At 36.4% G+C, this 12,400-nt stretch overlaps 1 protein-coding gene across 1 annotated transcript in view; it reads left to right on the forward strand.

The window, feature by feature from the left end:
* The window catches only part of rspo2 (R-spondin 2), a 104,380-nt gene that overhangs the window by 39,680 nt on the left and 52,300 nt on the right, over positions 1 to 12,400 (forward strand). The gene's annotated exons all lie outside the window — the stretch shown is intronic.

The raw sequence follows: 12,400 nt of genomic DNA on the forward strand, positions 1-12,400 counted from the left end.
CTATATCTCTTCATCTCTCTCTTTCTCTTTCTCTCTCTTTTTCTCTTTCTCATTCTTTCTCTGGCTATCTCACTCTCTTTCTCTCTCTCTCTCTCTCTCTCTCTCGCTCTCTATTTCTCTCTCTTTCTGTCTTTTTTATCCATCTCATTAAATGGGTGAGACCGGCCATCCAAGTACACTGACTTTCAAATAACGCGTTTAAAACTCACTTCAAACAGAACTCATGTTTTGCGAGCTAAGTTTTTTTTTTTTTTTTGCTGTAATCCCACACGTACTGTAAATGTGGCTGTGTCTGCGAGTAAATTGTTACCAATTCTGAGCCCTTCTAACCCAAATGGCATGGAGCTAGCATCCTTATTAAACTATCGTAGACCATACTGACGTTAAACGTTCATTTACAGGCGTGAGATATAAATTATCATTAGGTGCCGCAAATGGCCCTTGGACCTTGAGTTTGGGACCTCTGACTTAGAGCATGTGGAGCTACAGGTGTGAAAATTAGGTGCGAGTTTTATGTGTTGTGAATTACCAACATGTGGTCTAATCACAGCCTCTCCTCCCACTGATTTATTCTCCTTCACGCCGGAATTGGTTTCCTGCATGAAAGGAAACATTTCTTTCAAAGCTTGAGCTCCAAACTACCCCCACTTCCTCTTGGATCCCATTTATTTGGCATGTAATGATATTGTGTTATCTGCTAGATTAGCTGTTTGGAAAAGCAAACTGATTTCACCTGGGTTTTCTTTGCTGTGTTTCCTGAAGAGATTTAGATTTCTTCATGGTTTTCAAGGATTACATCCTTGTAGAGAATCAATATGTTCAAACATGTTTGCAAAGGGTTGTAAAAGTACATTTGAGCCTTACTGATTTTATTTCATTTTCTATGCTAATTTTAAACATTTGTTAAACTTGCTCATGCCAAACTAAATGTAGTATCCAAGGGAGCGTTTTTTTTTAACTAAACAGGACTAATGTTAAAAACTGTTTTATTCTTCAGCTTTCAATAAATAACACTTAATATATTAGTGTGAGCCTGTATTAGTCATACTAGAGGGAAATTCCGGAATTTTGTTTATTCCTTGGTTGATTTACTGCCTTTTGTTCCTAATTCTTTCAGGACGTTTTAGGTAATTACATGTTCTTAACTTTGACGGAACAATTTTTGGAAAAGGCCCGTTTCTGTGGGTGAGATGTATTGAATAATGTAGGAATCTTGACCTCGATCCTATGAAGTACCTTTAGAACATAACTAATGGTGAATCTTGGGTTTGCTTAAAGGTTTATGCCTTTTTTTTCTCTACGTTTTAAAGCACCCTTTTGAGCATGACCAAGAAAATAAATATCGTGGTTAAACATGTGGATTGTGCTCATATTAACAATGCCTAAATAGATATACAGATAGATAGATAGGTATAGATAGTCTAGATGTGACTGTGTCATGATCTAGCGCCTGCAATCCCTCTCCTTTTCTAAGAGATAGCAGCATTACACAACTTTCCAGTCCTCAAACAAATAAGACTCAGTGAAACACCATCACACCTAACTTAATGTGATGAACTAGTATAGTTGTTTCTCCATAAACCCCCCAACATGCTGTACCAAAATACACTTTAAATCAAACAAAGCCACTTTTTTTGTGGTTGCTGGGCTTTTCTGAAATCTTTGGAGCTAAATGTTTGCAACTCTTAAATACAATTGTCTTCTCTTTCCTTACACTATTTACATTGTTACATTGACGACCATCAAAAATTAGTTAAAAGCTTGTATTCAATATAGTTATCTGCGGCACGTTCCCACCTGTTGCCAAATATGGCTGAAAATGCAATTTTATACAGCCCACTTAAGATGTTTATACATTCTCATTAATCTGTCCTGTGATGGATGAACAAAGTTCCACATTAAATTTAATTTCCTTACAATTTGGCTACATTTTGGAACCACCTACTGCAAAACTCGGCTAATAATTTCCAAATGTAACTTTCATGAGCTCTGGACGCGACTTAAGATGTCTTGGACACACTTCCACTTTCAGTCATAATATAAAATTTCATGCAGTAATAACTTTCATTGGGAATGCATCATCTTAATTGACGAAAATGTGCTTTATTGTATTGACCTGATTTATAGGTCTAGTGGATTTTCACTCAGGCAATTCACTGTATCATCTGTTATTTGTTCTATAAGAATGATTGAATAAAGATGTGTGGGCAAGAGATAGTTCGAGTTGGCAAGAGGAAAAAACACATGTTTGCTTCTACCCAGAAAGAGACGCTTTGCCATGATAGGTCAGCAGATAACTCTTACTCAGCTTCGATTCATCTATGCCATAAAGCGCTCATACACTTGCATCGTAGACACACACAAAATGAGTTGTGGAGCTCACAATTAAGAAGTTAAAATGTGCTCGCCAACTAATGGCATGTGCCTCTTGACAAGAAACGTCTGTGAAACAAAAGATGAATAAAAAAAAAGAGACATATTTGGAAAATTGCATTTAAAGATAGTTAAATTGTTCAAATGTTAACAATAAGATTTTCCTTCGTCGAGCATGTATTTCCTTCTGCTTCTAATTTCCCTTAAATCAGGGGTCCACCGGATGATAGTTTGTGGTCATGCGTTTTGTCGTTTTTTTGAATCATTTTGGGATCTTTTTCGCCTTATTTTTTGCCGTTCAGTATTTATTTTTGGTTGTTTTTCGGTCGATCTTTGTTTTAAGTGTTCATTTTTAGGTCATTTTTGTCCTTTTAAAAAGCTTTTCCGTTGCTTTTTTCTTGTTGTCATTTTTCAGTCTTTTTTCGAAAGTTTTCATACTTTTAAGTAATTGGTACTTTTATCCTTATTTTCAGCGTTTTTTCATACTTTTCATTATTTGTTCATACTTTTCAGTACTTTCCATACTATTCAGTTCTGTTTGAGTACTTTATCACACTTTTTGCTAGCTTTTGTACCTTTTCAATACCTTACAGGTCCTTTTCCATATTTCAAGTTCTTTTTCAGTTAGTTTTCTTTTTCGTCATGTGTTTTTTTTTTCCAGGCGTTTTTTTGGGGTCGTTTTTTGTCAATTTTGGTGGCTTTTTATTTTAAGGTTCGTTTTTTGACCATTTTTGGTCTTTTTGTGGTCATTTTGTGGGTTGTCTTTTGGTCATTTTACTTGCAACAAGGAATAAGCTAGAGAAGACATATTCAGATCAGTTCAGTTTCAGTGTTCCATTCATGTTTAGTAAGTTAAAAGTTAAGGGACTCTTAATACAGACAATTAAACTAAATTTGGGAAAAAATCTAGTCAGCAACAACATGTGGTTTTATATCTTGTGTATTATTATAATTTTATTTATTCCTGATTAATCGGTTTCCTCTGCAACTGGCTAGCAACCAGTTCACGTTGTACCCTGGCCAATGCCTGATGATGGCTGAGATTGGCTCCAGTGCCCTCACGACCCTACTGAGGATACGCAGAAAATGGATGGACAGAATGATGGATGATTGATTTCCTGATTCATTTTTAATATGTATATTTTTCCGTCTTATTTTGTGTTAAAAATAAATATATTTGAGAACGATTAAATGGTTTTCCAAAACTTTAATTGTGAAAAAAACTGACACTGCCCAGCCCCACACTGACTTTGTATCTATCAGCCCCCAGGTAATTTGAGTTTGAGACCCCTGTTTTAAATCGAGAGTGAGCTTTTTAACATGAGTATTTCTTAAATCTGCCTAAAACACTTCCAGCACGTTTTGTCGTTCAACCCAAATCTTTTGTAATCGTATTCAAACGAGTTACTTTAGGCTTCTGTTTTAACGCTCTTTAATATGTAACCTGCTCCACATTTTGTGCCCCGTTTCAGAACTGACTGGCTGCTTTTTCTCAAGCATCACCCAATGAAGGACAGGATTCCGTTGGCCTGGCTAATATTTCTGACACCAAATGTTTTCTTAGTTTAATCCTGCAGGCTGAAATTATAAACACATGTGTTGTGGTTTCTGTCGAATTATGTTGTCTCTGATTTTCCTCCAAAGTGAAAAACGTATCTAAGCATTTTGATTTCCAAGAATGCCATAAATTCCAGTGACTTTGAGTTATCAACACTTTGTAGGAAATAAAACACAAAAAGTGTGACTGTCTTTTAAAACCTTTCTTAATAGTTTCACAAGAAAAAACACTTGGTGTTTTTTAATAGAGGGTGCCCAACTGACGGATCAAATTTATACTGACAACTACAAATTTAATTTGGGAAAGGATGGCGCCACCAGTGAAGTAAAATTCTAGGACACCTTTTAGAATAAGACCTGGCATCAGACAGCTGTTTGAAGCAGGGAACAAAGGAGCTCAAATTGGTTGGAGTCAGTGGTGGGCCATCAATATTAATCATTGGTCCGTGGATACTTTTTAAATAATTCCAAACTGTCTGTAAGCTTCCTTTCACCCATTTCCATGGTCGAGCTGCTCCCACATGTGTGCTTTCATATACAAGAATTTAAACAATTATATTTCAGCCATTACTTGTTGGCAGGGTAAGAAATCTACCCGTAGACCTCACAATTAGCTTTGCAAGCCCCGAGGCATAACAACAGTGATTATAAAACTGTCGGTATAGCCAATCAGATTGGTAAATTGGTGAGTCAATTCCTGCTAAAGGGCTAACGTCACTGGTATCACAATGAAAGGGTGAAGAAAAATGCAGTATCCACGTGTCGACTGCCTTTGTTAAGTGGACACTCTCAACCTTAAATGGAATAAAAGAAATACAACGGGACATGCTTGACATACAGCATTAGCTTTTATAGCTATAAAAAAAAAAGAATTTTTTGATGATTTATTTGCCCAGCCTTTAACAATTTTGTGACATTTTGATTTAAATGTCACAATTAAGTACTGGTGTCCACGTCAATAAATGAAACGGATTTACATTTGCAAATTACAAAAAGTCGAATGCTGCACTGCAATTAGTGGAGCATTATGGGAAAGAGTTCAGCCAAAATAACGATGTTCAACATTGTTGTTACACACAATCCTATTGAACTTGTTGCTAGGACTGGGTACCATCACCGCCGCAGATTTGGCTTTGATTATCACTACATCCATTTCTGAGCAAAAAAATATCAGCGTTTTCAGTTACGGAGCAATTTGATTCTCGCTGAATCCAAAGCTAAGCAAATAACTTCAATGTTAGTTAAGGTGGAACGTGCACTCAAACTTTGATTGTATCATTTGTTGAAGGAATTATTTTACACAAATAAATTCAGTTAATATATTCTTTCAAAACAACCAGACCACTGGTCTACAGCACACCTGAACGAATTGACTTCACTGTTTCAATTATTTTGAATGGAAAAAGTGAGGAAGATGAGCTGTTCTTTTCTTACATATTGGTCTCATAATATAATTTCAGTACAGAACACCATATTCATTCATAATGTAGCTGTCACAATAGATTGGTGATGGTTGAGGCAGAGAACAGTTGGAAAGGTTTTGATGTGGTTCCCAAGAACCGATGGTCTATAAGGCAAGTTATTCGCTTTGCAGGGTTCTTCAATGATGGTTTGCATGGACTCTGTCTTTGATAAATACAAAGTATTAGAGCCCAAGTGGAATCTTAGAAGTGGGAAATGTGGACATGTTTTTCTTGCCATCATATGTATTCTGCGGCTGAAACAAAAAACGATCCACTTTATCGAATGCAGGGAGTGGCTCTTTGAATGGCGTGTTTGTGTTCCGTGTAGTTTTCAACCTATTTAATATGGTAAACCTCAAGTACATCATCTCACAATATCCTCTTGCGTTATACATTACACTGACAGAGAAAAACAAACAAAAAAAAAGCTTGGATAATAAACCCAAAACAACTACAGATCTATAGGCTTGTGATGTAGTCAGGGTGGGGAAATGGATGTGTCAATATGCAGGAAATAATTGAAAATGTTTTTTGGGCAGATAAAGTTTCTGATTTTAAGTATTATTTTTTCAATACTTACATTATTTCTAAATTCCCTCACATGACATATTTTATCTCACTTCCATAATTGATGTTTTTCAGTGTGGGGATACAGAAATTGGGGGAAAATAAACATGTCAAGGGCCCACTTGAAGTTGTTCGGGAGTACAGTGCAGAAACACAGATTACTATAGAACGATAGGCAGGGAATCTGTGCACTGGAAGAACAAAGAGCTGAGACAAGGGGTACTTGGGTTGAGGCAAGGAAGACAACAAATTAGTAAGTAACCAAGTAGACCGAATTATAATGAAGCGAAGGACGAGTACTGATGGGAGGATAACCTGTCGGTAAATCAAGACAAGTGACCACAGCTATGAGGTGGGAATTTAACCCAGAAGTGAGTTTCTAAATAAGGTAGGGTTAAGAGGGATAAAAGAGAGAGAGAGATAGAGAGAGAGAGAGAGAGAGAATCCTGAATGCAGGATCGTGACAAAACAACACTGTGTATATTAAAGATAAGAAATAATAATTACATTACACAATACTTGATTAAACACTTTGTATTCATTTATTAACCTGCCAGCAGAACAAAAAAGTACTTGATTTCTTTTACACTATGACATAGTTTTGTTTTCAATTATTCACAAGAAAGTTTCTCATTTTTGACTTACTTCAGCTGAAAACAGCTCTAGGCCTTTTCTATGTTTTATACATTTAAGTGTAATACAAATGGCATTCCCATCTCAAACATCCCATTAACAAGTGGTTTGCACATTAAAATTACTTAAAGCTGTTGGTGGGTTTGGGTATTAGCTAGTGATGTACAAATGGATTGTGCAGCTTCAGTTCAAACACTGTGAAATATGGCCTGCTTTCTGACATACCTGCGGCCTGAAGCTCAAAACCTTTCCACTCAAAAGTAAAAGCTAATCTCTCAAGATCAGCAATAGTTTGTTCCACGCTATACAGCCATTATTTTATCTTGTCCGCCCAGGTAATTGCTCCAATGTGAGACATAAGGTCTGCTGAACAGTATCAAGCATATGAGGCAATTCGATTAATCAATTTTCTGCAGCCTCAAGATTTGCTTGTATTATTTAACAGTTGTATTGATAGCACACATACATAGCTAAGCATGCTTGAATGGAGCCAGAAAATCAGCTTTCCAGCCTCACAGCTTGCTGCTTCTGCCAATGTCTTTCCTTTTCTCACAATGCATTTTTCAGCATGTAGTCTTGTAAATTGACCGTTATCCATGCATATGCCGGATGGAAAACTGTCAATGGGCACCGCGGCAGGGTAATACATATCCTCTGAAAATACTGACAGGTCTAAAGAATAAAATACACCTGCGTGGTGAAATTATATCAAATGAGGATGAGCGTAAAAGACAATGAAATTTTTTTTCGAGGCTTAAGAAGTATGGCCATTTTCTAACTAAACTATGAGCATGCACACGGCTACGCGTAAACTAACATTAAATTTATTGAATGTAATTACATTACTGAAATGAACACCAGTCCTGAGTGTGGCAACCATTTATTAACATTTATTACACATGTCCAAAATCCGAGATCAAATCAAATCATCATGCTGCAACACTAATTCATCCATCCATCCATCCATCCATCCATCCATCCATCCATCCATCCATCCATCCATCCATCCATCCATCCATCCATCCATTGTCTGCTCCCCTTATCCTCAGTAGGGTCGTGGTGGGTGCTTTAGCCCATCCCAGCCATCTTTTGGGCAGTGGGAAGGGGACACCCTGAACTGGTTGCCAGCAAGTCACAGGGCCCACACACACCTTGGGACAATTTGTCCCGGCCAATTATTCAGACATGCATGTTTTTGGAATATGGGAGGAAACCGGAGTGCCCCGAGGATACCCACGCAGGCACAGGGAGAACAGGCAAACTCCACACGGGGAAGCAACGGTAGCTGAAAATCTACTCTCGACCTTCGCTCCGTGGGGCTGCACGCTAACCATCCATCTGCCCTGCTGCACACTAATTTATATTTTCAGATATTACTGATTTGCCTACTGTATTGAAAAGGCTGCACTTTTTACCACAACTTTAACATGATATTTGCAGGTTAAAAAGTGTCTTTTGTTACATTAACTCACATTTTGTGGCTGTATTTAGTTGGTCGCAGAGCAAAGTTCTTGGTTGCACCACTCAATATTTCCATTGTACTCATAATATTTCCATTTTTTTACCCAAGAAACAAGTGACATCCTGAATGTTTACAGCCAAATTTAACAGCAGGTTAACTTTAAAACCGCTACAGTTTTCTTTTGGTATATTCAGTCATTGCGAAGTAGCAAAAGTTCCCTTTAATCTTCAAGGAATGATGACAAGTGCATGCAATTTTCCCGTTATGCGTAAACCACCAAGAATAAGTCAAGTCAAGTCAAGTCAAGTCATTTTTATTTGTATAGCCCTAAATCACAAAGAGTCTCAAAGGGCTTCACAGATTGTTACACTATATTACACAAACTATTTTCAACCGACAAGAGGAGTAGGTTATTCGTATGCTATGGAGTAGAAGTGAGTTTTAAGCTTAGATTTAAACATTTCCACTGAGGTTGCAGATCGAATAACAATAGATAGACAACTTCTTGCTTTTTTTTGCAATCTGTTCCTATTTTGCACAGTGTGCTTTGTTATAGGAATTATGAAAGTGCCCTGACGCCGTTGTCTGTGATAGGAATGAGTGGAGAGGTTTTTTAAAGGATAGTGGGATGTTTAGATGTGTCCAAAGGGATGGGCTGATGGGAACCTGTATGATGCAGCAGATGTAAACCAGTGAAACCAGTCGGGTCCTGCTTTTGAACAGAAGAGAGTGTTGTATCACCCTGACCCGAGTGACATGTCTGCTTTCTTGTTTCCCGTTTCATCTGGAGAGACGAAGGCATGACCAACACGGGTGCCGAAGTGCTTAACTTGTTTGGGTGTTTGGGCATTTGGGTTGGGCATGGTCCCCAAAAAAATGTGTGTGTGTTTTTTGCTACTTTTTCCTTTTTTAATTTTCTTTGTTTTTGTATGCGTTTGTCTTGCTGTAGGTCACCCCTCTCGAGGGATATGACCTGGGTAGATAGATAGATAGATAGCCCTGACATCGTTGTCTAGAAATACTGTATATGGCTTACACTTTATTTTACGCAACACAGCCCTCATTTGTCTTTAATATCTATATTAAAATGAATATATGGTGGTCTTCATAATCGCTATCCGAATCCGTGAAAGTCGCCATTTTAATTGGTCACATGATCCAAAAACACCTGACCTAGGTAGCTCGGAATAGAGCTGAAAACGGTGTAAGATGCGCCCTAGGCGTTTTTCATCCTACAGTGCCACTAGCAACATACCAATGCTAACAGTGCCAAGTATGCACGGGGCTTTAGAGGAATTATTTCTGACAGGGAACACTAACCAACAAGAAAATCACAACAATTAAAAAGGAGAAAAATCTGATGCCTTTTCTCATGTCATTCAGATCCCTAGTAATCTAGCGACACCACCACATATTTAAGGTTATTATTATTATGGTTTTTATTGTTGTTATTGGTGGGCCAGGCCGTGAAGGTAATATTGAAGTGGTCAGTGGTACAGAAGAGGTTGCATCCCTGATCTAGAGATGCCAGAAAATATTTGAGAACTTTCGAATCAGGTGCGTTGCAGGAGTGAAACATCTACTGTTGAATTATGTCAGACTGATTATCAATATAATTCTAAATCACTTTGCCAACTTTAGAGATCAATTTTGAATTAAACTATTTTCTGAGGCCTTCCTCTTCCCTTAACTTTAGTTGAAGGAAAATATCGGTTCTCTTCTAACACACCAAAAATGTTTTATAAACATTAAGACTATTATAGCATAAATTGGCTAGAGCTCACAATGGTTGTAAAGCAATACTTCCATTTGGGTGAACCTACCCAACAGATCTAATATCATAATCCATGGCATACTCTGCTCCGTCTTTTAAGATTCCATCAATCTCTTTGCCTTGTGTTTTATGAAGCATTGTGGTAGGGCACTGAGTTGGACCAGCTTTGTAACGTGGCCACTGCTTGGGATTTTTAAGACTTGGAGAGGATCAACTGACATTTCCCATATTTAAAGTGACTGAATTTGCCTAAGGACTTTTTCTGGTGAATGCAATGCTAAGGACATTACGCAGAAAGTCACATATGGTGGAAAATGGCTGTCTTTATTTTGGACTCTTTGTCTTCCACAAGCAACTTGAGCCCAGATAAGTCATTGTGGTTTTATATTTGGTCTTTCCGTGAGTTTATTAACTGACTATTCGTAGATGCCAGCACTGACCACAGTTATCACATTCATAACTAATCAACTGAGAGATGGAATTTTTGAAGGCAGTTTTGTTGAAGTCTTGTAGACTTCTGTTCTTGCACATTTTAATATATAATCTTCTGCTATTGAAGAAAAATCTCCAATACTTCCCACACTATTTGGGTTACTTTGGGTTAAGTCATTACAGTAGAACATTTTTTGAAAAAGTATAAATGATTGAATGGTGAATTTTTTTGTTTATATGCAGCATTTTTTAAGAATCAAGTTGTATGATTTTTTTTTAATCAGTGTGGTTTGTTCTGTTTTCCAGTATGTATTAGTTAGAGGGGTTCTGATTTCGAGTCTAAGGCTTGTGTGCTTTAGAAGGAAATAATTTGTTGAAATCTTTCCGGATAACGCTGAGGTCTGAAATTACCAACAAAAACAACCGCGGAGTGTGAAGTGTTTTTATTTTTATTTGTTTTACTAATATACACTTTGTAGATATTTTTTGGGTATTCATGTTTTGTTTTTAAAAGAACCTTGTGTATTATTTAGCGCCTAAAAGTGGGAAACAAAAAAAGACGAAATTCATTAAAAACATAATTTTTTGAGTAAGAAGCAAAAATACATCAACTATCATATAAACGTGTGTTTTTTAAATTACTTGTGGAGGAATATGGGTTTATTTTACATAACATGAGGCTCACTTGTAGGGAGCTGACATGATTGCCCTTCATCTTGCTGCTAGAGGTACCCCCAAAAACTAAAAACATTGTAAAAGGCTAAGCAAAAAAAAAGAAAAAAAACGAGAAGAGAAAATATAGTAGTTTGGTCACTTTGAGCCTCTGTAGTCTGTATTCTCTACTGTGCTTTGTAGACTTGTTTTTTAGTTGCACTATACAATAGAACAACATTTTGTGGTCAAATAAAATATCGTGTTCCTTTAAGTATGTTTTCCTGATCATGATAGAGAGTATTTCTTAAAACCACCAACTTTTTTGACCATATGTACAATCTAAGATGTATTTTTCTGTGTTCGCTATCTTTTGCTATGGTTGCTACAGTTTAAGAAACCAGATCAGATAAAAAATATACACATATACACCTATAATAATAAACATTTCATCCCGTTAGGGTAAGGGTTTATTTTCGGTGGAGTTGTCCGTATTTTGCCTGCCAACATTCGTTGCTTTCTGACTAGCAGAAGCCGTTGGGCAGAATTGTGCATCTGATCCTGTTACCCTGCGAAACAAAGCTTATTCTTAACCAGAGGTGGGTAGAGTAGCCAAAAAATGTACTCAAGTAAAAGTACTGTTACCTTAAAATAATATAAATATATAATATAAAGTAAAATTGAGATTAATCATCCAAATAATGACTTGAGTTAAAGTGAAAAAGTACTTGGCAAAAAAACAACCATTCAATCATATCATCATATAATCAAAGTCCGTCCAATCAACAATAAATTACATTTAATTTTGAAAATAAATTAAAAGAATCAAGCACTTAAAAAAAAAACAATAAAATAAAAATAGTATAAATCACAAATTAATTAAGCACAAGTGCCAGATTTAAAAACCCAAAATGTTGAGAGAGCCTCATGGGACAAAAAAGCCAACTAGTTTGTCAGGAGAAGCAAATAAATAAAAAGCCTTTTTTTAAACCTTAAATGAATGCAACACCTGCTGTAAACATTTATATCAGCCTACTATCAAACTGACTTAGTTGGATGCAGCACATCCTGTGGAGAATGATATAACTATCCTGTTGTATAAAAGCCTCAAGTTTAACTTATTTTCAATATTTAAGAATTAAGGAATGTTTAATTGTTTTGATGAAATTAAAAAAATGCAATTAATAAAATCATTATTTTTTACTTTTTTTTTTTTTGAGGATTGGAAAAAACATCAATTAAGGTGCAAAATCTCCCCCCTTATCTGGCCAACAATAAAAGTGAAAAAACTACAGCATGCATTTATAAAGAGAAAATAGCAACTTTTTGAAAAGGTAGAGTAAATAAAATCCCAATAATACAGTTTAAGTTTGGTTTCTGTGCAGTCATTACTCTCATTTTATCTTTGGAGTCCTTGGCAGATCCCATACACACATGACAAGTAAAATGAAGCATACTATAGCAAACTATGTAAGCATACCGTTTCTT

Source organism: Urocampus carinirostris, chromosome 2 (genome assembly GCF_059441175.1).
Source record: "Urocampus carinirostris isolate Australia breed hairy pipefish chromosome 2, RoL_Ucar_1.0, whole genome shotgun sequence".
Taxonomy (NCBI): domain Eukaryota; kingdom Metazoa; phylum Chordata; class Actinopteri; order Syngnathiformes; family Syngnathidae; genus Urocampus; species Urocampus carinirostris.